Source organism: Squalius cephalus, assembly GCF_949319135.1.
Source record: "Squalius cephalus genome assembly, chromosome: 2".
Classification (NCBI taxonomy): domain Eukaryota; kingdom Metazoa; phylum Chordata; class Actinopteri; order Cypriniformes; family Leuciscidae; genus Squalius; species Squalius cephalus.
The window spans coordinates 18,141,272-18,169,013 of NC_137123.1; the positions used below are offsets into that span (position 1 = coordinate 18,141,272).

The window sequence follows — 27,742 nt, forward strand, 5'->3', positions numbered from 1 at the left end:
AGGCCTTCACAGGGGAGAGACTAGTTGACACTTCAGGACTGTGTTGTTGTCGCGTCCAGGCGCAGGTCCTTCATTAGATCTGGATACAGCCTGGATCCGGCGGACTGCGGTAAACCTCGGGATAAACAGAGAGACTAATATTAGCATAGACGCCATTCTTCTTATTATGTAACGAGTACATCAGGATTTATGGGGAGTGTTCCCGGTTCCGGCTGACCTAATCTATGCAGCCTAACATTGAATTATAGAAGTCTATAATGTGTTATGCGTATGCTAGGTCAAAGAGATGTGTTTTTAGTCTAGCTTTGAACTGACAGAGTGTGTCTGCTTCCCTGACAATGTTAGGAAGATTGTTCCAAAGTTTTGGTGCTAAATAGGAAAAGGATCTACTGCCAGCAGTCGATTTTGATATTCTAGGTATTATCAACTGGCCGGAATTTTAAGATCGCAATAGACGTGAAGGACTATAATTGACAGAGTGTGTTAAAGATATAAAAGATTGGATGACGTGCAATTTTCTTTTATTAAATCCAGACAAGAGAGAGGTACTAATCATCGGTTCAAAAAAACACCCACAAAACCTCTCACACTACAACTTTAACATAGTAGGATGTCCTGTCACTTTGTCCTCTACAGTAAAAGACCAGGAGCCGGTTGCACCAACAGGGCTTACGTCTGGTCTTAAGGTAAGTAGGTCTTAACTCAGCATTCTAAGTCCGACCTAAAAGTTACGACAGTTGCACCATCCAGGCTTAAATCCTCTTCTCACTAAGACCGGACGTAAATCTTACGCCTAGTCAGTAGCAGGTGTAAATTCAAAATCTAGGCATATAATAGCGTTAATAGCCGTTATCCGACAGATAGCGTTTCTATAGTAACCACTTGATAACTCAGCAGTAAAGACATAGCGGGCTTTTAGACGGGAGAGAGTTTTTATTATTATTATTATTATTATTATTATTAAACAAAAAGCACAAGGGATACATGTATCAATCACAAAAAATTAGACGGGAGAGAGTTATTAGGGACAGAAGCAATCCATTGGACGTTTACATTGTTACAATGAGGTTTCGATTCTGTCGGAGAGATAAACAGTTACAGTTTGTGTCTAACCACAACGCAGCATTGACACCAGCAGTACAGCTGTTAATAGCGCTATGTTTTTATGCAAATGGTGCGTTTCAAAACACTGTTGGAGACATGATTAATGTCCACAAATCCACCGCGTGTCGACTGATACGGCTACAAGTTAACAAAACAGCGGAAGATAGTTTACAGCGTAACCTAGCAACGCACGCTGCTAGTCAACTGCTATAGTTCCGTGGTCATTCACATGAACGCGCAACGCTAAGACCAGGCGTAGTTAAGCCTAGGCTTAAGTTTGGTTGATGCAACTGACGTTAAGTCAGCTTTAAAGACTGGTCTTAACTAAGACCTACTTAGCAGTTAGGACCAGGCTTAGTAAAGCCCTGTTGGTGCAACCGGCTCCTGGGTGTTATACTAGACTGCAACCTGTCTTTTGAAAATCATATTTCATGTTACAAGAACAGCCTTTTTCCACCTTAGAAACATTGCTAAGCTACGTAACATGCTATCAGTTTCTGATGCAGAAAAGTTAGTTCATGCATTCATGACATCGAGACTAGATTACTGTAATGCTTTATTAGTCGGTTGTCCTGCATCCTTAATAAACAAGCTACAGTTAGTCCAAAATGCCGCTGCTAGAGTTCTTACTAGATCAAAAAAATATGATCATATAACACCAATTTTATCATCACTACATTGGTTACCTATAAAGTTCCGTATTAATTACAAGGTATTGCTACTGACTTATAAAGCCCTAAACAGCCCTAAACAGCTTAACTCCAGTCTATTTAACGGACCTTCTATCGCCCTATAATCCATTGCGCTCTTTAAGATCACTAAATTCGAGGCTTTTGGTCATACCTAGGATATCTAGGTCCACCAAAGGAGGGAGAGCATTTTCACATTTAGCTCCAAAACTCTGGAATAGTCTTCCAGATACTGTTCGTTGCTCAGACTCGCTCTCCCAGTTTAAAACTAGATTAAAGACGCATCTCTTCAGCCAGGCATTCATATAATACTTTTAATCTTACAGTTAAATCCGACCTCTAGTTCATAGATGCCAGAGGAGAACTGGCCCCCGACTGAGCCTGGGTTCTCCCAAGGTTTTTTTTTTTTCTCCATCAGGTCACCTGATGGAGTTTTTTCGGTTCCTTGCCACTGTTGCCTTTGGTTTGCTCAGTTGGGGATATTTAATGAATTAATCAATCAACAATACTATTGATCAGCATTACCAAACGTGGACGTTTTCCACTAGAAACAAACATTGATGTATTATTTTAATTTAATACTGTGAAGCTGCTTTGATACAATCTGTATTGTGAAAAGCGCTATATAAATAAACTTGACTTGACTTGACTATAATGGGTTAAGCGCTCGTTCAAGTACTGCAGAGCTAAACCATTTAGTGCTTTGTAAGTAATCAGCAATATTTAAAAATTTAGATGATGTTTGATAGGGAGCCAATGCAGTGTTGACAGAACAGGGCTAATATGGTCATACTTCCTGGTTTTGGTATAAACTCGAGCTGCTGCGTTTTGGACCAGTTGCTGTACGTTCACACCGCCGCCGACTTGAGCTGCAAAGAAGCTCTGGCCGCCCTGTCAAGGACGCTTGTCAAAAAGTACGGGGAAGCTTGTTGGCGCTTTGGCCGCTCTGACGTAGCAGCATTCTATTTTCGATCATGGGAGAAGAGAAGTGTCACACCATGAAATGTAAACAGAAAAAACAAGCAATACATTGACACTAGAAACCTTTTATAATGACAGCATTTTTATAACCGTTTTGGTCACATTTGGTCGGGAAAAAAAGAATAATTAGCAATTATTATTATTATTATTATTATTATTATTATTATTATTATTATTATTAATAATAGTGAGTGCGCGCGCGTGGCCGGGGCTCTCTCTCGCTCTCTCTGCTCGTTCTTATATATGCCCTGTCAAGCGCACCCTGTTAAACTGACAGGACTTAAAAACACCTGCAAATGATAAACTTTCACTCTATGATGGTTAAACTGTGCAATTAATCCGATAATAATAGGAAACCCAGCAACGGCGATGATCAGCTTCTCCTCCATTTTCTCGGAACTAATGTTTTGGTAGGAACGAAAGTTTACATTGTATGTTTCTCCGGAATCAGCCAGCGCGAAGGACGTCTATATTCCGATTGGTTGCTGGCGTTTTGCCGCTGCTTGCCGCTGAACCCGCTTCATAGCTCATTACCATAAAGTTGAGCTACTTTAAACTTTCTGATTGACGCTCTGGTCGCTCAAAACGCCCAAAACGCGACGCCGATGGATTTGACGCTCCATGCAGCTGAGAGAAGCCAGCTTCCATTGAAAATGAATGACTTCCGGTAACTTTGGAAGCTCAAGTCGGCGGCGGTGTGAACGTACAGCTGTAGTTTATTAAGCGTGCAGGGCAACCACCCATAATAGCATTACAATAATCTAGCCTTGATGTCATAAACGCATGAACTAATTGTTCCGCATTTGTCAATGAGAGCATATGACGTAATTTAGATATATTTTTAAGATGGAAAAATGTGGTTTTACAGATACTAGACACGTGACTTTCAAATGAAAGATTGGTATCAAAGAGTACACCCAGGTTCCTAACCGACGATGAAGACTTGACAGAGTCAATACAGCAATCAAGTGTTAGACAGTTTTCTAGATTATTATGTGAGGAAGTTTTTTGTCCAATAATTAGAATCTCCGTTTTTTCAGAATTAAGTAGTAGGAAATTACTAGTCATCCAATTTTTTATATCAGCTATGCATTCCGTTAATTTTGTGAATTGGTAAGTTTCGTCAGGGCGTGAAGAGATATAGAGCTGAGTATCATCAGCATAACAGTGAAAACTAATGCCATGCTTCCTAATGATATCTCCCAAGGGTAGAATGTACAGAGTGAACAGAAACGGTCCTAGTACTGAGCCTTGTGGTACGCCATACTGAACTTGTGATCGATAAGACATCTCTTCATTTACTGCTACTCACTGATAACGGTCAGATAAGTTTAAACCATGCTAATGCAATTCCACTAATGCCAACAGAATTTTCGAGTCTATTTAAAAGAATGTTGTCGTCAATAGTATCAAATGCAGGACTAAGATCGAGTAACACTAATATGGATGAAAAGAGCAAATCATTTGTAACACTAATGAGAACTGTCTCAGTACTATGGTACGGTCTACATCCTGACTGAAAATCCTTTCAGATATCATTTCTTTCTAAAAAGGAACATAGTTGTGAGGATACCACCTTTTCTAGTATCTAGAAAATGTAGATTCGAGATCGGCCAGTAATTGACTAATTCTAAAAAAAGTTGCGTTTTTTTAACAAGCGGTTTAATCATAGCCAGCTTAAAAAATTTTGGTACGTATCCTAATGACAAAGATGAATTAATGATATTAAGAAGAGGATTTATGACCTCTGGAAGCATCTCTTTCAGTAGCTTAGTCGGTATAGGGTCTAACATACAGTGGGGAGAACAAGTATTTGATACACTGCCGATTTTGTTCTCCACTCATTACCTGTATTAACTGCACCTGTTTGAACTTGTTACCTGTATTAACTGCACCTGTTTGAACTCGTTACCTGTATAAAAGACACCTGTCCACACACTCAATCAAACAGACTCCAACCTCTCCACAATGGCCAAGACCAGAGAGCTGTGTAAGGACATCAGGGATACAATTGTAGACCTGCAAAAAGCTGGGATGGGCTACAGGACAATAGGCAAGCAACTTGGTGAGAAGTCAACAATTGTTGGCGCAATTATTAGAAAATGGAAGAAGTTCAAGATGACCGGGCACTGGGGCACCATGCAAGATCTCACCTCGTGGAGCATCAATGATCACGAGGAAGGTGAGGGATCAGCCCAGAACTACACGGCAAGGTCTGGTCAATAGCCGCGTTTCCACTGTCGGGCCAGGGCCGGGCCGTGCTAGTGCGTGCCAGGGCCAGTCGCGTTTCCACTGTCACTTCCGGGGCTGGATCGGGGCTTACTCGAGGCCAACGGCCAGGATTTCTGGCCCGTCGAATACCTTGGGCCAAAGCGGGCCAGCTCGGGCTAGAGGAGTGGTTACCAACAGAGGAGGAGTTTACCAGCGCCGGATGATTCTGTCAGCATTAAAGACTTAAAAATAAAATAATTTAACTCGCGTTCATGTTTGAATGCCTTCTGTTTGTGATGCAAAAGACTATGCGCGCTAACCGTTACCATAGTAAACATAGTAAACGCTTGAAGATACGCATATAAAAAAAAACATAGCGAACGCTTGAAGAAATCAGACCAACATTAAAGGCTATGACAGTCATGTTTTTATTTTATCTGTCATAGCCTACGTCTCGTCTCTTTAAACCGGACTATCATAAAATAAAGTAACTTTTTTTTCGGGAGCTTCCTCTGTTTCTCTGACTGAAATATCTGTATGGGAGTCGAGAGATTGCTAAAGCTCCTCAGGTCGTGGCATAAAGTTGTAGAAATTATCATTTTTTTCTAAATGTGATGTAAATATGATAAAGAAACAGACGCGACTGAAAAAGTAAGTGTGTCCTCTTTCTTTTGTGAAATAGACCTAACGGTAATTTATTTCTGAGTGACTAATGTGCAATTTTGACATAAATTAATTCATTATTATCAATGTATCACTTTTTATTGTAAATCTGTGGTAAAACATCGATGCATGGGTTTTTAATATTCAAGTAAACAAACAAAAAAAATGCTAGCAAACGGCCGCTTTTATCGTGTTTGTTTTCAACGCTGTTTCCAGTGATTTCTGATTAGTTTTCTGATAAAACTTCCATTTGTTGGTGAAAGGATGGGTTAGTGTGGCGTTGTTCCAGAGAGGCGTGTTACGGGCGTGTTTTAGTGAAGCGCTGTGGAGCTTCTGGCCCGACAGTGGAAACGCAGGCCCGGTGCTATTGGCCCGAGGCTATTAGCCCGGCACGGCCCGTTTAAAGCCCTGGCCCGGCCCTGGCCCGACAGTGGAAACGCGGCTAATGACCTGAAGAGAGCTGGGACCACAGTCTCAAAGAATACCATTAGTAACACACTACGCCGTCATGGATTAAAATCCTGCAGTGCACGCAAGGTCCCCCTGCTCAAGCCAGCGCATGTCCAGGCCCGTCTGAAGTTTGCCAATGACCATCTGGATGATCCAGAGGAGGAATGGGAGAAGGTTATGTGGTCTGATGAGACAGAAATAGAGCTTTTTGGGTCTAAACTCCACTCGCCGTGTTTGGAGGAAGAAGAAAGATGAGTACAACCCCAAGAACACCATCCCAACCGTGAAGCATGGAGGTGGAAACATCATTCTTTGGGGATGCTTTTCTGCAAAGGGGACAGGACGACTGCACCGTATTGATGTGAGGATGGATGGGGCCATGTATCGCGAGATCTTGGCCAACAACCTCCTTCCCTCAGTAAGAGCATTGAAGATGGGTCGTGGCTGGGTCTTCCAGCATGACAACGACCCAAAACACACAGCCAGGGCAACTAAGGAGTGGCTCCATAAGAAGCATCTCAAGGTCCTGGAGTGGCCTAGCCAGACCTGAACCCAATAGAAAATCTTTGGAGGGAGCTGAAAGTCTGTATTGCCCAGCGACAGCCCCGAAACCTGAAGGATCTGGAGATGGTCTGTATGGAGGAGTGGGCCAAAATCCCTGCTGCAGTGTGTGCAAACCTGGTCAAAAACTACAGGAAACGTATTATCTCTGTAATTGCAAACAAAGGTTTCTGTACCAAATATTAAGTTCTGCTTTTCTGATGTATCAAATACTTATGTCATGCAATAAAATGCAAATTACTTAAAAATCATACTGTCACATTCACCGTCTTCTTCCTCATCTGTGTGTGCACTACACTTCCCATCATCCTCCTTGGCACACCTGCACTCATTCAGCCATCATCATCACCTGCACTCCCTCGTTAACAAGCCCTATATATTCAGCACTCTCCCTTCACTCTTCGTCTGGTCTCGTCTATACACGTTAATACAAGACACACAGACTCCCTTCCTACACGACTTTACCTACCTGCATACTCACCGTTGATCCCGATCCTCTTCAGCCAGTCTTCATTCCGTCATCAGAAACTTCATCTGGATAAGAAAGAGAGAGAGACTTGGTTACCATTCAGTTAAGCTTCATCTGATTCTCTACTTCCTGTTTACTCACCATTCACGCTGTGTCCGATCCATTCTGCTAATAAACATATTAAACTTACCATCTCGTCTGTTCCCTGTGTGAACCGTGACACATACAATGTGATTTTCTGGATTTTTGTTTTAGATTCCGTCACTCACAGTTGAAGAGTACTTATGATAAAAATTAAAGACTTCTACATGCTTTGTAAGTGGGAAAACCTGCAAAATCGGCAGTGTATCAAATACTTGTTCTCCCCACTGTACATGTTGTCAATTTAGATGATTTAACGAGTTTGGCGAATTCTTCCTATTCTATAGCAATGAATGAATCGAATTTTCCTTAGGGAGACTACAATGCACTCCCTTATGCGATACTGTAGTAGACGGTTGCATAGTAATAATTTTCTCCCTGATGTTTTCAATCTTATAAGTGAAGAAGTTCATAAAGTCATTACTGCTGTGCTGCTTGGAAACTTTTGGGCTTGAAGCTTTATTTTTCATTAGTTTAGCCACTGTTTCAAATAAATACCTAGGGTGTTGTTTATTGTCTTCTAATAGGGTAGAGAAATAAGCAGATCAAGCAGCTTTTAAGGCCTTAAAGCTGCTCCACAAGCAGCTTTTAAGGCCTGTCTTTCCATGAAATGCAAAATACCTCTAGTTTTGTTTTCTTCCAGTTGTGCTCCATTTTTCTGCCTGCTTTCTTAAGGGCCCGAGTGTGCTCGTTGTACCATGGTGTTGGACTATTTTCTCTAATCTTCTTAAAGCGCAACGGAGCAACTGTGTCTAAAGTGCTGGAAAAGAGAGAGTTAAAAGTTTCTGTCGCAATATCGAGTTCTTTTAAGCTATCTGGGATGCTGAGATGATGAAACTGATCAGGAAGTTTATTAGTAAAGCAATCTTTAGTGGCAGAAGTCATAGGTCTAACATATTTGTAACACATAGTTATTGGATATCAGATGTTAAATACCCAAAGTTCGTCAGAGTTGTAGAAACTTGATGGCGTGTCTGATTAAAACACGGGACAAATACCAGTCCTTTGCTCCCTTTTATTTTCAGTTCAAGATGATTAAGTCTTGGGTAATTCACATGGCATAAAGTTCAGGGATTGCAGATTCACACGTTGTAAATAGACAGATGTTAACAGATGGACAGGATGGATTGGATGTACAAGATGGTTTTAAGTCACTACAAACGATACAATAAAGGAAATCAAAGTCATATAATTCATCAAACATAACATATATATACTCAATCCAAACAATTGAAATAAATAAATTCAAACAATACAATTGGCAAAAACAAACTTACTTAACGCATCTTAAGGAAAGGACTCAAAGGACATGGTTGGGTCTCCATTCAAACACCCACACCTCACCAATGCAAAAAAAAAAAAACAAAGGAAGGAAGTGAGGCCTACTTATAGACCTTAACCAGGGGGTGTATGGGTAATGTAGTGTACTATATTTAGTAGTGTAGTCTGCTTGGAATTGTGGAATATGTAGTACATATATATATGGGAAAAACACAACAGCCGCCCCCAAATACAGTGATGTATTTGCTATTACTCATCTGTTTCAGGGAATGGAATCAACTTAGCAACTGGACGTACATACGTTTTTCCATTAATAACAATCTCAGCTACTCTGACACGCCCATCCTGACTAGGTAGGAGAAGTATTACCCTGCCAATGGGCCATGATGCTCTTGGAAGTTGAGAATCAACTACTAACACGACAGCAGAGTCATTTAGATTAGGCTGTTCTCGATTCCATTTTTGACGGAGCTGCTGACCTGGTAAATTATATCAGATAAAGGAGGTTCAAAACTGGTCAACGAGGACCTGGCTGGCGCCAAGATCTGCGGCCAAGGAGCTTAGTGTTGGCATAAATCACCTGAGGTAGAGAAGAATCTCGCCGCCCCATGAGGAGGAGATTTGGAGTGATGGGGTCAAGGTCTGAAATGTTTGAAGAGGCGTAACCAAGTGGCTTTGAGTTTAACACTCCTTCAACTTCTGTCAAAACGGTCCGTAGGACTTCCTCTGATACGGTTTGACTGCCAAGTACCACCCGCAAAGCTGTTTTAACCGAACGGACCTCTCTTTCCCATGACCCCCCAAAATGAGGGGCTTGTGGTGGATTAAACTTGAATTTAATCTGCTGATTTTCCAGCTTGACTTGTAACTCAGTGGTAAGGTTCTGGAAAGCTTCCTTTAATTATCTTGCAGCTCCACGGAAATTACTTCCTTGATCACAAAGAATCTCATACGGCCTACCTCTCCTGGAAATGAAACGGCGTAGGGCCATTAGAAAGCTGTCCACATCTAAACTGCTCAACAAATCAAGATGCAGACATCGAGTGGTCTGGCACTTAAACGGAATGCCCCATCTCTTCTCCGTTCCACGGCCAATATTGACATGGAAGGGACCAAAACAGTCCATTCCTGTGGACCAAAAGGGAGGTTTGAACAACCGGAGCTTGGAGAGTGGAAGATCTGACATTTGAGGGATAGATGGTTTAGCTCTCCACTTCCTACATTGTAAACAAGACCACTGATGTTTTTTTTACGGCTTGTCTCCCTCTAATTATCCAGTAATTGCGCCGAAGTTCTGAGAAAACTCTCTCTGGACCAGGGTGGAAAAGTTTCTCGTCGCAGTCCTTGATAATTAAATGGGATCATGGATGTTTGGGGTCGAGGATGATTGGGTAAACCATTCCAGGTTCCATATCCTCTACACGTCTGAGCTTACCACCCACTACAATAAGTCCTGTTTCTTCATTGAATTCAGGAGAAAGTGTAAGGAGACAACTCTGAGGTTCAATGGGCTTTCCTTCCTTTAAACACTGGTACTCAGAGGGAAAACTTTGTCGCTGGGCTTGTCTCAAAAGAAGATTTTGGACTGAAGAGGCGTCACAAGGGTCCTCCCTATGTCGTCGCAGTAACTCATTTGTTGCGAACTGTAGCTCTGACCATGATTTGAAACAGGAAGGATCTGGGAGTACAAAATCATCCAATTGTGTTAACCCACAAAAGAGTGGTTTGCGGAGCTCAGGATCAGGACTAGCAGATCTAGATACTAGATTTTTAGGCCATTCATGTGGAGAAAATTTCAGAAACATTGGACCTTGTCGCCATCTATGATCAGGTTTGGCTAGCTCAACAACAGTTTTACCTCTTGTAATGTCATCTGCTGGATTCTGTGCAGAAGGAATATACCTCCAAGAAGAGGGATCAGTGAGTTCCAGGATTTCAGTGACTCTATTAGCTACAAAAACTTTGTAACAACAGGAGAGGGAGTGCAGCCAAGACAAGACAGTTGTCGAATCGGACCATAGGACAATATTTGTCAAAGGATTAGTCAATTCATTCTGCAGGAGTTTACAAAGCTGTGCACCTGTTAGAGCAGTGCGAAGTTCAAGACGAGGGATGGATATTTGCCTTTTGGGGGCAACTCGAGATCTTGCCATGATGAAGGAAGTATGTACCACACCCTTGTCAGTTTCCATTCGCAAATAGGCTACTGACCCATATGCGCTCTCTGAAGCGTTGCAAAAAATATGCAACTCTCTGGATGTGATTTGGTTGGAAGGTAAAGTTAAATAACAACGAGGAAGCTGTATCAATGACAGGTCAGGGAGCTCAGTTTCCCAAGCCTTCCAGGCCTGTTGAATAGGATCTGGCATAAGGGGATCATCCCAGCCCCGGGACTTCATCCAGCATTGTTGTATGATGACTTTAGCTCGCATTGTAAAGGGGGTTATGTAACCCAAGGGATCATACTGACTGGCGAGGACTTTATATATATATATTGCGCAGGGTTGTGGTTTTATACTCCACAGTTCGGGATCGATACCCTAATGAATCAGAGGGACAGTGCCAACTCAGACCCAGAGCTCCTTCTTTAGGATCCAAACGATCTTGATTGATCCACAGTTCAGCACTCTCAGACCTGGCTTCAGGAGGAAGATGTCTGACAACATCAGGCTGGTTACTTGCCCACTGTCTGATTTCAAATCCTCCACTCATCAGTAAAGAATGCATTCGGTCTAGGAAGTTCTTAGCAGTTTGCACATTTGGGAAACTCTCTAAACAGTTGTCCACATAGAATGACTGAAGTACAGAATTCACTATATCTTCATATCCTTCTTGATGATCAAGGAACTTGCCTTTGTAGAGCATATGTTGCGCAACATGGACTACATACTGTCCCAAAGGGCAAAACTTGCCATTCGTAGATGTCAGGTGGATTTGACCTCTGCATGTTGCGCCACAGGAAGCGTACAAGAGAACGAGTCTTCTGGTAGTAGCCTTACTTGATGGAACATGGATTTTATGTCCCCACTAATTGCCACTGGGCACTGACGAAACCGGAGTAAGACACCAAGTAAGGAAGGGCCCAATTGTGGACCAGGAAGAAGTTGACTGTTAAGTGACACACCTTTATATTGATAGGAGCAATTGAAGACTATTCTTTTTTTTCCCATTATGCTCCACAATATGATGAGGAATATACCATGATTCATTAGATGAGTCATGAGAAAGTTCCACTTTGGTAACCGGACTCCTTCAACTTAGCAATTTCCTGGTCATACACAGTAGCAGTTTTAGGATCTCTTTGGAGGCGTCGCTCGATACATCTGAGGGAAGACATAACTGCATTTGGTGAGGCTCGTAACCTCATGGCGGAGGCAGCACGCAATAACGGAGTGGCATATCTTTGCACACCATCCACATCAACTCTTTTAGACCTGGAGCCCAACAAGTCCATAGCTTCTTGGTCCTGCTAGGACCTAGTAATGACTTTCTCATTTCTGAAAGGAAGGATGTCTACTTTCCATAATTTCTCCATCATGGCGAAGTTCTTCTAGTGGATTAGCGATGGTAAAGAGACACTGCATCTCATCAGTGTTAGGAATTGGTATTGGGCCTTGAAGTACCCAGCCTAACCTGGTCTGAATTGCAGCTGGGGATTTAGGAGGCCCAAAATGCACCTGATCAATTGGATTTATCAGGTGTGGGTAGTCTGCACCAATAAGAATAAGTGGTTGGACATTAGCAAAGGCTGGAAGGGGTAAGACTCGAAGATGTCTGAAACGTCTCTGCAAGATCTCAACAGGGTAAGTCTGTTCTGCCGGCCCCAATCTTGCAGCAGAAAAGGCATTGGAAATGGAATACTTCTTTTCTGGATTGGCCATGGAGGATATTTCAAAGGTTACAGAAGAGCCTTCAAGTGCAAGAGTGTCTTGACGTACAGTTCTAACAATTACAGACTCAGTTACCCCAGTAAGGCCCAAATAATCAGATGCTTGAGGTAGCAACATGGTACGTTCCGATCCATCATCCAGGATGGCATAGGTTTGCAAGGATCTGCCTTTATAATGGAGAAGTACTTCAACAACTTTAAGCAGTACCTTGCCAGAACCTCCAAGGCGACTAAGATAGAATGTACCGTTATCCTGATCACGACAATTGACTCCATGAAGGATACCAAGATGTCTGCCTTTGCACTGTGGACAGGGTTTTCTCAAGTCACAGTTGACAGCTAGATGGTTAAGCCCACATCTCCAGCATCTTTTGTTCTCTCTAATCCATGCATCCTTCCTGGTGTCTTCTAGAGATCTAAAAGAGGGGCACAGGCCAATGAAATTATCTCTACTGGAACAATATGCGCATGAATACTTGGAACTCAATTCACCATCTCTCAAATTCTGGGGTTTCTTATTTGTGGATCTTGGCACATCAGAATTACCGTTGCCTCCGTACAAGACTGTTTGAGTGTTAACATAGGACTTTGGTTGAGGTTTACTCAAGAGTGGTTTTGGAAAGTCACTAACCTGATCAGCCATTGCTTGACACTCAGCCTCTTCTTGGAGCCAGGCGGAAAAGTTAATCAGGTTGTAGCTTTGACCCTTTAGGATCGTACGGGCATAACGGGCAAAGTTGGTCACATGGTCTGTGGGTAGTTTACTGAGTAGCTGCTGTACATGAGAAGCGCAGGATAATTCGGACTTAACTTGGTCTTGGCCCAAAGATTGGAGCATGCCAACCAAAGCTCGAACCTTTAGTGCGAAGCTACTAAATGCTCTGCTGTCACCTGGTCTCACCTTGGGGAGAGCTAGAATGGCTTTGATTTCTCTCAAAACTAGTTGATGTGGTTGCCCATATTTCTGTTGTAGTGCCAAAAGAGCCATACTGTAAGGCCTAGGATCGTTAGCATAAACTAGAGCTAGATCACGAGCTGGAGAAAATTTTAAATGATCCAGCAAGATATGGAATTTGTAATGTTCTGGCTCATGGAGTGACAACAAATTTGTCAAGGCTAACTGCAACATTGCAAATTCTTGGGGGTCGTCATTCACCAAGAAAGGAAAGGAAGGTCCCTGAACACGAGAAGTAGGATAGGAAGGAACAGGATATGAAGCATAATATGGCTGGGAATATGGATAAGGATGAGGAAATGGAATTGCAGTTGTGGGAACAATTGGTTGAATGTACGGGGCAGGATGTTGTACAACAGGATTCCCTACATAACCTACAGACTGTGATTGAATATGAGGACCTACATTAGCTGAGGATACATGAGGAATCGCCAAGCTAGAAGATGGTCCTAATGGCTGTGAATACTGGGAAACAGCATACCGAGGCTGAGGTGATAATTGTGCTGATGTTACTTGTGAGGATAACTGAGTATGAGCTATGTAAGGGGAAAAAGGGCTACATGGTAAACCAGGCTGTGGTGAACCAGGTGGTTGTACCAACACTGGTGATGTTTGCACTTGAAGGGAATGACTATTAGAAGGCTCAGGAACCAATGGAACAATAGAAGGTTGTAACATACTACTTGATTGTAGTTGTGATGTTATCTCATGTGTGTGCATATGTTGGGGTGGACTACGTAACAGTGAGGAAGGAGGAAGAGGCAAAGAACTAGGCCTACTCAATGGAAGCAATGAAGGAACAGTTGAGGAATTACATTTCTCACAGGTTGATTTCTGTTCAGCTTTCTTAATACATGCACACAATTCTTGAACAATAGATGCATTAGCAAAGGCATTTTCATCATCATCAGAAGCATCATCAAAAGACACAGAAAATTCAGAATGTTTAGAAGAAACAACTAACTGTGACATTCTAGACATCATCTCTCCAAGCATACCCTTAAAGGACAAGTTCGGTATTTTACACTTAAAGCCCTGTTTACAGATCGTTTCTGATGAAATAGAACGGTTAAGATTAAAATTTGGACAAATGCTGCTGTCCCGAGAATTTTAGGTTTCTGATGGCGTGTCTGATTAAAACACGGGACAAATACCAGTCCTTTGCTCTCTTTTATTTTCAGTTCAAGATGATTAAGTCTTGGGTAATTCACATGGCATAAAGTTCAGGGATTGCAGATTCACACGTTGTAAATAGACGTTAAAGGGGGGGTGAAATGCTCATTTTCACTCAATCTCCTGTTAATCTTGAGTACCTATAGAGTAATATTGCATCCTTCATATCTCCAAAAAGTATTTTGTTTTATTACATTTTTAACATAAAGATAGGCTGTACCGAGTCTTTCCGGAAAAAACCGAGCGGCTGGGGGCGGGCCGTGTGGGCGAAGCTTAGCTGTGCTAACGCGCCAAGCTAGTGACAACACACAGAGACATTTGTTCAACAAACAGTTTTACTCACCGTCCGGTTCCAACGCACGACCGCGAACCTTTATCATTGTGACTGCTCGATCCTTAAGCATTAGACGATCTGCAAATCCGTAGATCTGGGCTTTGTTTATAAAACAATCATCGTCGAAATGCAGGGAACAAAAGTCTTACACAACTCCGTTTATGCTCAGGAAAACAAACTCCATCCACGGGTTCCTTAACGCTGGGTTCTTTGGGAATCTGTGCAGGGTTGTCTTGCCCTGGCAACCAAAAACACACTTCTTTGGTGACATTGACTTCCCAAAAGCCGGGCAGGGCGCTTTGATGGCGAACTGCTTTCACTCTCTTGCTCTGGTCTACGAGTGCGCGCGCGGCCGCGATCTTACCGGAGAAGTGCCCTTAGGACCCATATAAGGAAATTCCGCCCTATCTTACGTAAGACAGAGCCATACTCGAAAAAAACTTTCCGAAACTTGTGACAAACCGGAAGGAGTATTTTTGGAACAAAAATACTCCTTCAAACGTACAACTTAGTTTTTGAAACTTTGTCCATGTTTAGCATGGGAATCCAACTCTTTACCAGTGTAAAAAACTCAGTATGCATGAAATAGCATTTCACCCCCCCCCCCTTAACAGATGGACAGGATGGATTGGATGTACAAGATGGTTTTAAGTCACTACAAACGATACAATAAAGGAAATCAAAGTCATATAATTCATCAAACATAACATATATATACTCAATCCAAACAATTGAAATAAATAAATTCAAACAATACAATTGGCAAAAACAAACTTACTTAACGCATCTTAAGGAAAGGACCCAAATGACATGGTTGGGTCTCCATTCAAACACCCACACCTCACCAATGCAAAAAAAACTAAGGAAGGAAGTGAGGCCTACTTATAGGGTGCTTCTCAATTCTTATTTGTGTATCCTCGTTTCCTCTCCTCGCTTCCTTTCCTCGCGTCTCAGCTCCACCCCCTGTAGGATGCGAGGGAAGGCTGCAAGGAAAAGACGCGAGGACGGAGGGATCGAATGAAAGCTTTTTTTATACATTGGAATACTTGATCACTCGAGCGTCACTTCATCGCGTCATCAGCAGCGCTCAGAGGATCTGCCCTTATGTTGTTGAAATTTGTTTACTTAAGAAATGCATAATAAATAATAATAAAGAAAGATACCCTGTTGAAATATGTGAGATGTGTGGTTTATATAAACAGCAAAAGTAAAGTATAAATCAAAATGATTGTGACCGATGTGAAGGGGGAGGAGAATTTATACGTGCGTCACGTTTTAGTCGATAAAACTCTTCCGTATAGGATACACCTGTGTATCCTCACTCACGACTCCTCAGGAAGCCTCCTGACTCCTCGATCCTCGACTCCTCGCGGTGCAATTAGAGAATTGAGATGTCCTTCAAGATGGCTGTGCTCGATCGGTTTCCGGGTCATAGGATGGAGGACGGAGGAGAGAGGAGACGAGGAGGGATATTGAGAAGCACCCATAGACCTTAACCAGGGGGTGTATGTGTAATGTAGTGTACTATATTTAGTAGTGTAGTCTGCTTGGAATTGTGGAATATGTAGTACTGTACATATATATATATGGGGGGGAAAAAAGAGAAATAAATTAAAGAAAAGAGCCAAATTCACAACAGTAGTCGGCTTTGCAGCCTTGGCTAAATGAATTTTACACAAGACTAGATAATGATCTGAGATGTCATCGCTCTGCTGCAGAATTTCAACGGCATCAACATTGATTCCATGTGATAATATTAGATCTAGAGTATGATTACGACAATGAGTAGGTCCTGACACGTGTTGTCTAACTCCAATAGAGTTAAGAATGTTTTTAAATGCCAATCCCAATGCATCTTTTTCGTTATATTAAAATCACCAACAATTAGGACTTTATCTGCAGCCAGTACTAACTCTGATAGAAAGTCAGCAAATTCTTTGATAAAGTCTGTATGGTGCTCTGGTGGCCTGTATACAGTAGCCAGCACAAATCTCAAAAGTGATTTATCATTTACACTATATATTGCTATATTAAGCACCAACACTTCAAAAGAATTATATTTGAAACTAGACTTCTAGTAATTCTAAAAATTTCACTATAAATTACAGCAACACCTCCCCCTTTGCCTTTCAGACGAGGCTCATGTTTATAACAGTAATCTTGCGGGGTGGACACATTCAAAGTAATGTAATCGTTTGGTTTTAGCCAGGTTTCTGTCAAACACAGCACATCTAGGTTATAGTCTGTAGTCATATTGTGAGCAGAGGCTATTGCCACCTAAGATATAGAATATGTTTTGTAAATGCTCCCAACTACAGGGTTTCCAAATAAATGGAAAAAACAAGCAGAGATGCGTACAATCTTTATTTGACACCAAAGTAGTAAAAGGATAATCATACAAAAAATATAGAAAAATACACAAGTTACAAATACAACAACATTCACACAAAAGAAAAGAATAAGTCATAAAGTGGCCACCTGTAAAATTGGATCTTGGACAGTCAATATCAATAGCAATATCCCTTGGGATAAGTCACATTTGGGAAAGAGAAAGAAAAATGAAAACAAAATATCCAAATAAATTAAATTCAAACCACCTCAATTCACACCTTCATGCAAATGTATAACCAAAAATCACAATCCACACAATAAACAACAAAGTATAAATGGATTAAATAAATCCTCCCAATCCCAGCAGCTAATAGCCCATGGTAGTTGTAAAGGAATTGACAGTAGATAAGAGCGGTGGCAATAACCACCCACAGTACTCAAGAACACAATTAGCCACAAAAAAAATAAAAAAAAAATAAAAAAGAAACAAAAAGAGAAATATCAAATTAAAGAAAATACAATTAAATCAACCAATATAACAAATAAATAATTCAATACCTAATCATCTCAGCACACGCACACACACTTCCATACACACACACGCCACCACAAACACGCGTTCACACCGAGCTCACTCAAATACGCACTCGCCTCAACACACACTTAAATAAAGACTCGTTCACATCAAACGTGTTCACACGAACACACGCTCGCATCAACACACACGCACACACACATAAAACCCCGCTCACACAACCGTGCGCTGACTGCGCTCGCACAAACACACGTTCGCATCAACACACACGTGCGCTTCTAAATCACAGTAGTCCGTGGTGGGACTTGAGCGCGCACCCTCTTCAGTCTTCGCAGCACAGCACCACGGGTCGCAGTAACGAGCCGCCACACAGCAGCAAAACAACAGCGGGCAGATTTCTATAAAATAGTTACTCAATTTGGTCATTAACCACGCATACACTATATCTAAAATTACATCTCTGGTTAACAAACAACTTACAAAATACCATATAAACTTACCTGCAGCACAATTGACTGGCCCTCGGTGAGAACGGTGAACAAACCACCAATACTGCCTCGATCACACTATATAAACGAGTCATCATTAAAAACGGCGCTATTAAAGAATAATTGCAGCAACATATCAATGCAGTAACATACCTTGATATATGTTAATGCAATTGAACATCCACAGGCCCACGGCAAAAGTTAAAAAAGGGATTTCCAACTTATGCAGGTCTACAACACTTAATACACACTCAATGCTTGATGCATAATAGATTGCTTTTGCGACACAAAAGAATGCAGCCTGCGTACCATGCCGAAAGGAAAACGGAAGTAAAAGGAAATCTCCGCGTTTTTAAAGGGCCGTGAGCGTACCATGCCGGAGAGAAAACGGAAGTAAAAGGGAATCTCCGCATTTTTAAAGGGGCCGTGAGCTTAACTTCTGCCCAGCTCCATCCACCTACACAGAACGGAAAACCCTAGAAGGGTCACCCCATTACAATATCATTAAAAAATAAGTGCTTTTGAAGTAAGGGATCTAATATTCAGCAACCCAAGCTTTATCATTTGCTCATTTGTATTATATCTGTTTTTTATTTGTTGAACATCAATTAAATTATTACCCTTAGATGGGTTTGAAAGTTTTTTGTATGACCTAATTCGGGGAACAGACACAGTCTCTATATGATGATGAAAGAGGCTCTATGTGATGGGATTTATCTGACCTTGGACTGCTAGCAGACGGTCGATTTAGCCATTCTGTCTGCTTCCTAACCTGAGCCCCAATTCATAATTTCTATATTACGACAGTCATAATGTTATCAATATTTTCTATAAATATCATCTGATGGAATGGACATGTCATGTTTATGGTCTTGTGTTCCCCGTCTTATGTTTGTGGACTCTTATGTTGAAGTGTTTTTTTTCTGTTCCTATTGTTTCTGGATTCATTTCCTGTGTTTAATTCCTGTTTTCCTTGTTGCATTGTCTGTGTCCGAAATCGCATACTCTCTTGAGTAGTACTTACTTTGAACAAGTAATTACTTCACAACCACTAAAACATTATGTTCTATATATGAGTGTGTGTAGTATGAATGTAATTCGGACATTGTAATTCATGTTGTCATTATCATGTGACCAACCAGCGTCAGTTGTGTTGCTTCCCTGCCATTCACAAATCCTCTCCTGTGGCCTAGTAAAGTGTTCATTGTATGCACACTTAAGAATCTCACTGGTAAAAGTATGTCATCCAGATACCTACAGTGTTTACCTACTGTTTTATGAGTACTGTGAATTCAGACATAATTAATTTTGTCACATACTGCACTGTTTTTCATCTACTATATAGTAGGGAAGTAGGTGGTTTCGGACGCAGCCAATGTCAACAAATATGCAAGAAGTGAATTTGTATGCATATTTTAAAATAAAGAAATGCAGCTCATAACTATGGGATCAATATCCCGTCAAAAGTTTTGCGGTCACGGAATAATAAGCGTAAATCGAACATTTAAAAACACATGTAAAAAATAATTGCACAAACTGAAAAAAAGAATGCAAAATGATCAGAATAGCAAACAATGTGGTCATGGATCAAAATATAAAAAGCGTGAATCAAAAAATAACAAGCATGAATAAAAACTTTAAACACATTAAAAATTGTGACCTGTTAATGGTATGTACGTCTACCTGGCGATCCGTTTTCGTTAAATTCGTCATCCTAACGACGACCTGCCACAGTTGTGCTTGTCTGACGATCCATCATATTCACCTTTAAGGCACTTACCTCTGGACCTGGCACCACGAGAGTCGATCTTCTCCGAGCAACACAACAGTGTTTCATCAGAGAATTCCCGATTTGAAAGAGAAGTTTGAACAAATGACTCACTCGTAAAGACAGTAACTTGCCAACACCTACTGGCTGTTTTACTTTCATATTTAATCTTTAACAAGGATCTGCAATGTCGGTCCTGGGTGCAGAGTTACCTCCAACCCTGATCAAACACACCTGAACCAGCTAATCATTGTCTTCTGGATTATTAATACTACAGACAGGTGAGGTTTTTATCAGAGTTAAAGATAAACTCTGCAGGACGGCAGCAACATAGGCAAACTACGTTATCTATCCCTTATCTTTTAAATAATTTTCATGTTGCTGTTGCTAATTTTCATGTAAAACTATATTTAAAACATTAATCCTAAAGTATTAATATGCAATTATGTAGCTGTAAGACTGAAAATACTGGTTGAGGCCCTGGTCTGAGACAAAGGGCTAATTACCATTTGACCTCCCCCATACGACCTCACTTCCGCAAACTACTAAGAACTCACACAAGAATATGGTTTAATGTGAATGTTTATCATTGACTGTTATGTTTTTGGTGTCATTTGAAATGTCTCAAAGTGAGTGGTACAGATATCTCATATCCAGATAGATAAAATAAAAAGGTAATAAGGTTTTAAGAGTTTATGGATAACTGACTTACAAAGGAAGGTGGTCTCTCAAGCAAATGGTCACCCACCCCCATGAAGGTGCGACCACTGCATGCAAATTTCTTTTGTTAGCACATGTTTCCATGTGAAAGAGGTCTGACTATTTAATGAGATGCAGCAGAGAGTTCGGGGCCTTTTTCTGTACTTCAGATCGGTCCGTTAGGCTGAGAGATATAGATCTCTCAGCCTCACGTATTTCTTAATGTTGGGTTTGCATCTTCTCTCTATTCCAGAGCATTTGATGTTTTGTATCGATTATCTTTGAATTGATTATGGAATTGGCATGATACATTTACCTGACATAATAAATTGTTACATTTGATTATTCTAACTGACTTTGATATTATTTTCATTGAAGAGTTAAACGGAATAGTCAAACATTCACCCATGATTAATGATCCACAGATATCATTAAAACCCTTTCATTTATGGAGTCAGATGAATTAACGAGAGAATACATAACTAAATGTATTGTAAATTTAACCAACCAATACTCTGCATGAGTGAGGACAGAGCACGTGATAACCTTCCCCGTGTATTGGCGGACCGGCAGATTGGACCAATATATCGGGCCTTACATAGCTATGTAAGTAAACTCAATAAGTATGTAATAAATCACTGCATATCAATACTGTTACGAACTGCTCTGAGACATGAGGGTAGAGGATCCAAATGCAGCTTTTATTAAAGGGGTTATCCAGAATCGTAATCCAACAAGCAGAGGGTCAAGCACAGAAAGACAGTCCAAACAAACCAACAAACAAACAAACAAAACAAAACAAAACAAAACAAAACAGGCAGGGATCAGAGGCACAAGAGTAATCCACGGGACAGGCAAGAAATCCAAAAAAAAACAAGAGACAAGAAACCCAGGAAAACGCTCAGAAGTGCAGTGCAACAACATACAAAACTTCGCAGTGAGTGAAGGGCTGAACCAGGCTTATAAGGGGTGAACTAAACAAGAAGATGAGCTACAGGTGAATGTGATAATGAGTGCTGATGAGTCCAGGCAGAGAATGATGGGAGATGTAGTCTGATGAGTGAACGTGAGAGTCTGGTGTGGAGTGCCCTCTGGTCCTCAAGGGCACTCCAGTTGGTGACCGTTACAAATACAATAGCATCAGTAGTCATGGGTCGCATTGGAATGACGTCAACTCACCTCTTCGATTGATTGGCTAGAGGAGGAGCTGTCAATCTAGAACTAGTAGACCAATGGTGACGCTTAAGCCCACCCTAATTTACATGAAACTTGAACGGCAACATTTGGAAGAGCAAGCGCAGAACGTGGAAAGAAGAGCAAAGAGAAAAACAGCACAAGCGTACAAAAAAGTAAGCACAAAGTATAGAGCAGGTGTCACCAACCCTGCTCCTGGAGGGCTACTGTCCTGCAGACTTTAGGTCCAACCCTGTTCCAACACACCTGCCTGTAATTATCAAGCAACCCTGAACAGCTTGATTAGCTGGTCCAGGTGTGTTTGATTGGGGTTGGAGCTGAAATCTGCAGGACTGTAGCCCTCCAGGAGCAGGGTTGGTGACACCTGGTATAGAGTAATAAAAATCAAGGAAACCAAAATATTTAAGAAAACATTATACTTTAAGTTTAAGTTTTTTTAGTGCGTAAAGCTTTTATTCATGTTTGTTATTTTTTGATTTACGCTTATTATATTTCGATCCGTGACCAGTTTGTTTGCTATTCTGATCATTTTGCTTTTTTCCAGTTTGTGCAATATATTTTTACATGTGTTTTTAATTTTTTTATTCACGCTTATTATTTTTTCATCCGTGACCGCAATCCTTTTGACGGGATATTGATCCCATACATTACCAGACATCTTTTAAAAACTATCAATTAATTCATGACAAACTGGTTTGTACGGAGCCCCCAAAGGGATGTGGTGGTGGAAAAAATGTAGGATGGGATCTTTTTTTTTTTTTTTTTTCAAATCTTTTGCATTCCCTCGCAAAACTTTTGCATTCCCTCGTAAAACTTTTGCGTTCCCTCGCAAAGATATTAGTACGGTGGCCAAGAGAGCTCAACGCGCTGCAACTGAAGAAAACACATGCAAATAGAAAAAAACACCCGCAAATTAAGAAAACATCTTCATCAGTTTCACAACACATGTGTGCTCCAAATACTCACAACACAACCAAATACAGAAATGCTCTGCAAAAGTTCACAACACAAACAAATACAGAAACGCTCTGCAAATAGGACTGAACACAACGGAAATGTTTCCGGGGAACCCAATAAGTGACGGACGGACGGCTGGGACGTGCTTATTGCCAGAGCCCGTCTACGGAGAGCCTTGGCACTTCCTATTAGCAGAGCCCGTCTACGGAGAGCCTTGGCACTTCCTATTAGCCCCATTGTATCGATCCTGGTTGCAGTTCCATTAGAATTCCACTGGAGGTGATCGCGGGCGAGTGCAGACTGAATGGGAGTCTATGGGGCTAGACGGCTAAATGTGTCTCTTTCACCCGATTGCCGTTGAGAAATCTCAGATTTTATTGTAGGTTTTGCAAGTTCAACATGGGTTATAGGTCGAAAGTTGAATGAACGAGTACTTATTTCTTTTCGATTTCTTACAGGTTGAGTTGTTGTTGCCCATAACACGCTAGCATTCTGCTAATGACGTCAGCATTCTGACGTCATTGACATTTTAAAAGACTTTTTAAACCAAATAAGTGACTCTAAAAAATCTAACACCCAGCAATGTGTAATTTCTTTGCATCTCCTTTCGAATACAACATTCAAATTACTAGACAAAAAATTATATCCTGAGAAAAGTGGATTTTGAGGGTTTTTCGCCATAGACCTCCATTCATTCTGCACTCGCCTGCGAGCGCCCCCGCATGGACAGAGACGAGTTACTGCAGCCAGTCCAGAAACCGGAAGTAAGCAGAGAGTGCCAATTCTCTTCCTATTAGACATTCTCTGCTATTAGCCCCATTGTATCAATCTTGGTTGCAGTTCCATTAGAATTCCACTGGAGGTGATCGCGGGCGAGTGCAGACTGAATGGGAGTCTATGGGGCTAGACGGCTAAATGTGTCTCTTTCACCCGATTGCCGTTGAGAAATCTCAGATTTTATTGTAGGTTTTGCAAGTTCAACATGGGTTATAGGTCGAAAGTTGAATGAACGAGTACTTATTTCTTTTCGATTTCTTACAGGTTGAGTTGTTTTTGCCCATAACACGCTAGCATTCTGCTAATGACGTCAGCATTCTGACGTCATTGACATTTTAAAAGACTTTTTAAACCAAATAAGTGACTCTAAAAAATCTAACACCCAGCAATGTGTAATTTCTTTGCATCTCCTTTCGAATACAACATTCAAATTACTAGACAAAAAATTATATCCTGAGAAAAGTGGATTTTGAGGGTTTTTCGCCATAGACCTCCATTCATTCTGCACTCGCCTGCGAGCGCCCCCGCATGGACAGAGACGTGTTACTGCAGCCAGTCCAGAAACCGGAAGTAAGCAGAGAGTGCCAATTCTCTTCCTATTAGACATTCTCTGTTCTTGCTCGCAAGCTTTACCTATGCCTTACTCTCTTAAAAGGGCAGACGGCAGAGCCCTTGAATTTGGCACTTTGGAGGGAGCGGGGCACTTGTGTGCCATAATGTTGATGAAGGGAGCAACGAAAGACAACGTAATTTTCTCATTATTTTCAAATGGGATGTTCCCATGACAATGCAGCGTGTCCATCAGCTGAAGCTGTTCTTACCAGAAATATAGTATTATTGCTGTTAACATAACTGTTGCAAATAAATACATTTTATACAACAAAGTTTTTAAAATATGCGTTATATCTGTGTGTGAGTGTCTCAACTTTAAAACTTGCCGTCTCATATTTGGACCCTAGCTGCATTCTAACATAGATATCATATAAAGGCTAGATGTCTTAAGGCGGAGTCACTTCCGGCATCACCGGCGGCCATCTTAGGACAGGGCTCTGTGAATTAAAGGGATAGTTCAGGATTTTAGACATGAATCTCTATAGCTTCCCCATAAGCAGTGTGGTGCATTGACCATGACTTACCCCCGACAGCGTCCTGTGAGCCGAGCTCCGGTCCAGTTTTGGTCAAGATGAAATTAGTCCGGCAAGTTTGCTGGGGTCACGGCAATAAAGCTTTTTTCTTCTCAAATCAATATGTGTTCAAAAGAGTGATATATTTACAGCACAAAACCGCTGTCTATGGAGAGGTCAGACCTCGTAATGGCTTGGCACTATTTTCTTCCCCGTCATATCACTGCGCGCTGCCGCTACCTACAGCCAGCTGGGAGCCGCGCACGTGTCACTTTGTTTACAGCTCGTAAAGAGAACGATAACATGTCTGACTACAGCAGCGACGATGACAACATTGACTTCGACACACAGCCAAAAGGATATCTTTACGAACCTGAATACACAGATGACGAGTTACGCCAGATGGAGTTAGAAAGGACAGAAAGGATGGACAGAGAAGTTGAACAAGTTGAAGCTGGAGCTTGTACAAACTGATCGCTCTTGGTGAGTAGCTATGTTAGCTCGTTCGTGTAGCTGTTCTGAGCACGTAAACACTGCTGTAAACACTGCCGAACAACTGAAAAAGTGGTGTGCGCCTGCGCAGCTCGCAGCTGGCTGTAGGTAGCGGCAGCGCGCAGTGATATGACAGGGGAGAAAATAGTGCCAAGCCATTACGAGGTCTGACCTCTCCATAGACAACGTTTTAGTGACGCAAATATATCACTCTTTTGAACACATATTGATTTGAGAAGAAAAAAGCTTTATTGCCGTGACCCCAGCAAACTTGCCGGACTAATTTCATCTTGACCAAAACTGGACCGGAGCTCGGCTCACAGGACGCTGTCGGGGGTAAGTCATGGTCAATGCACCACACTGCTTATGGGGAAGCTATAGAGATTCATGTCTAAAATCCTGAACTATCCCTTTAAGGTGAGTGAGCAGCACGCACACAAATCCTCTTATCTCGCTGAAATCTGGACGGATTTACAAACGGTTTGGTTTCTTACAAACGTTATTAACGTGGCTATAATTCTGAATGCTTAAACATTTTGAACATAATTATTCATATGTATGCAGTATAATAGCTACATCTCTGACGTTTATAACAAACCAAACCGTTTGAAAATCGGTAGAAAATTGAGCAAGTTATGGTTATTTAAAAGTACATGCACCATGTTATGAGTGAGCGAGCACCCTGTCGTAAGATGGCCGCCGTGTGCGGATGTCGAGCTCCATTGGCCAGCAGCGCGGACGAGACATCTAGCCCCTTTATATGATATCTATGCATTCTAACATTTCTTATGAAACTTATTTGGTAACACTTTACGGTAAGGGTACATGAATTATCATGAATTCATGTATAAATTCATGCATGAAATATGCATTAATTCATGCATTAATATCTCATGAATCATCAGGAACTAACACGAGTTCAACGTTTTTCATTCATGACTTCATGGATGAACAACACCTTAATTAAAACATTAACTAAGATGAGTACATCATCATGAATTATGATTTATTACGCATGATCATGATGTTTTCTTTGTTCACACAAAAAATTGGTCTTTACCACCCACTGTGGATAAAGCTATGGTTATGGTACATGAATCATCATGAATTCATGCATAAAAAAGTATTAATTCATGCATGCAAGACTACTCTTCGAATTATTAAAGGAATGTACAAAAATCCACATTATCTAATGCATGCATACAGGCTAGAACAGTATATCAATTAATGTGAGAACTTTTTTTCTGAATTATGATCTGAGTTATCCAGCATGTTCATGTCTTCTTCATAGCCTGCAGGTAAATGGACAGACCCCCAAATTGGCCAATCACAGCACATAACATACGAATTCTGTTGGTGTTCAAATACTAGTCATCATTAACTAAGCATTATTTATCAATGATTTCATCATGTGTGTGGCCCCTCAACTAAAGTGGTGACTTGGTGCTTTGAAACACTGATGAACAATGTGTTTTCATTATGATCTGAGTTATCCAGCATGTTCATGTCTTCTTCATAGCCTGCAGGTAAATGGACAGACCCCCAAATTGGCCAATCACAGCACATAACATACGAATTCTGTTGGCATTCAAATACAGTAGTCATCATTAACTAAGCATTATTTATCAATGACTTCATCATGTGTGTGGCCCCTCAACTAAAGTGGTGACTTGGTGCTTTGAAACACTGATGAACAATGTGGCATAACTGTGAAATGACATGAATATGAGCATGAAAGTTCAAGCCTTTGCAAACAATGTACTGTGGACACAAATGGACTTTGATCTTAACTTGCAACGTGATCTCATGAGTAAAGTGTAGTTCTACCATACGTACATTTATTTATGTTTTATACACACAGAAACGTATAATACTGACAGTGGACAGCACAAAAACGTAATTTATTTACTTATAAACAACGTATACAAACAACGACGTACAAATTTAGGCGTATTCCTATTTAACTTATGCATATTAAAATCGTGGCATTAATATTTTGACACATAATACACTAAAACACAACATAAATTCACAAAAGAAATCAATTTTATTAGCTTAATGTGATCCAAATCTTTAGAATCCATACGTTGTTTGCAAGAAACAGATCCAAATGCAGCCCTTTATCCAGTGATCTTCATCTCCATTTCTCGGCAGAGACCGTCAACGTCAAATCCCGGCATCCCGCGCTCGTGGTGAATTCAAATTCAAAAATTGCGCCCGAAGCGTTACGACATGTTTTACGGCAGTGATATCAAACGCTCATTGGCTCTCGCATGCTTCGTCACAGATTGCGACATGCCGTGTTTGTTGTGTACTACATTTGAAATGGAGAAGCGCGCGCGCGCGCCTTCACAGAGCGAACAGCGAACCGAAACCGGATTAACATTTTCATGGATTAATAACTTAAATTCTGCTCTGTAACGTTACCTCATACATAACTATTATATACTGCCAGAGAGGACTGCGACACATCGTC

The 27,742-nt window shown here is 41.1% G+C and overlaps 1 protein-coding gene and 1 long non-coding RNA gene across 2 annotated transcripts in view; one reads left to right on the plus strand and one right to left on the minus strand.

Moving 5' to 3' along the window:
* The window catches only part of LOC307150696 (heparan sulfate glucosamine 3-O-sulfotransferase 3B1-like), a 132,968-nt gene that overhangs the window by 12,798 nt on the left and 92,428 nt on the right, over window positions 1-27,742 (plus strand). The gene's annotated exons all lie outside the window — the stretch shown is intronic.
* On the minus strand, window positions 18,009-18,488 carry LOC307150705. The gene is made up of 3 exons (XR_013819768.1): window positions 18,409-18,488; window positions 18,268-18,333; window positions 18,009-18,165 (listed from the first exon to the last, which is right to left on the minus strand). It is a non-coding gene; the product is annotated as an uncharacterized lncRNA (long non-coding RNA).